Here is a 1,404-nt window from a genome sequence, read left to right as displayed (position 1 = left end):
AAAAAAAAAAAAAAGAATAAGAGTAAGAATAATTTGGGAGACTGAGATGGAAAGATCTGTTGAGACCAGGAGTTTGAGACCACCCTGGCCAATATAGTGAGATGCTGTCTCTAGAAAAAATTTAAATGAATTATCTAGGGGTATTCCCAGTTACTCAGGAGGCTGAGGGTGGGAGACAGGGGGTTGGGGAGAAGATGGATTGAGACCAGGAGTTAGAGGCTACAGTGAACCATAATTGCACCAGTACACTCCAACCTGGGTGACAGAGTGAGACCCTGTCTCAAAGAAAAAAAAATCAATAGTTTTTAGAACTTTATAACCAGTTTTGATGGCAAAGTTTTAGTAAATTCTATAATCATTGTATTTATGCTTAAAACATATGAAGTAGTTGAAAGAACCAGCCACACTGAATTTGTATTTGCAGTTTAAATTATTTAAGATACATTAGTTGGTCAAATTTGTGATCAAAACCAAAATCACCTATGGGAAAAATGGCTTTTAATTTTTTTTGTTGTTAAATGGAGTCTAATAAATTAGGCAATTAAATGGTATATCAGGGAGTGGCTATTTCTTTCCAGCCCAAAAGCATCTCAGATATTAAATAATCTATCAGTGTGTTCTTGTGAGGACTTTAAGAAGATGCAGATAAAGCACTTGGCACTGGGCCTGCAACACAGGACATGTGCAAATCCAATTCAAATGAGTTAGTTTATTGAAGAGGGCAGGGGGTGGTAGCAGGAACAGACATCAGAGAGGCATAGTGCAGAGAGGAGCTCTCCCAGGCATGCTGCCTGGCTAATCAACTGGCCAGTCAGCCGATTGGCACATGCTAACTGAGCCGCAACAAGGTGCCAGCCACTGGAGACGTGATGGTGAATAATTCAGGGACCTACCATTTTTCCTCCTCCATGGACTTCTCTCAAGTCCTACTGGCTATCTTAGCCACAAACAATTCCCTACCACACTTTTCCCCTCGGGATTTTCATGAATAGAACCAGGACATTCCAGGCTTGGCTTCTTTCCTGTACCAGGTTGGGCCACTGGCTTTACCACAGAACAGCCCAACGGTCTCAATTCAGGGCACAGGCACTCAGCTAATCTCCACCAATGGGGTTAGGAGCATGGGCTTTGGATTGGATGACAGAGGTTTGAATCCTGACTCAGCTTCTTCTTATCTGTGACATTGGACAAATAATATAACATTACAAAGCCTCAGTTTTCTTATCTGTATAGTAGGGATAATAATCCCGACCCAAAAGTAATGTGATGATTAAATGAGATTATGTGAGTGTATATGTATATAGTATACTATGTGTGATGTATGTTTTAGCATACATATACACTGATTTTTCTAGTTTCCCTTTGTCTTAGTACCAATTTGTTAGTGTGATATTTATTGAGTTG

The sequence above is a fragment of the Cebus imitator genome, unplaced genomic scaffold, assembly GCF_001604975.1.
Source record: "Cebus imitator isolate Cc_AM_T3 unplaced genomic scaffold, Cebus_imitator-1.0 Scaffold552, whole genome shotgun sequence".
In the NCBI taxonomy this organism is placed as follows: Eukaryota; Metazoa; Chordata; class Mammalia; order Primates; family Cebidae; genus Cebus; species Cebus imitator.
Note: the sequence above shows the minus strand (reverse complement) of the source record.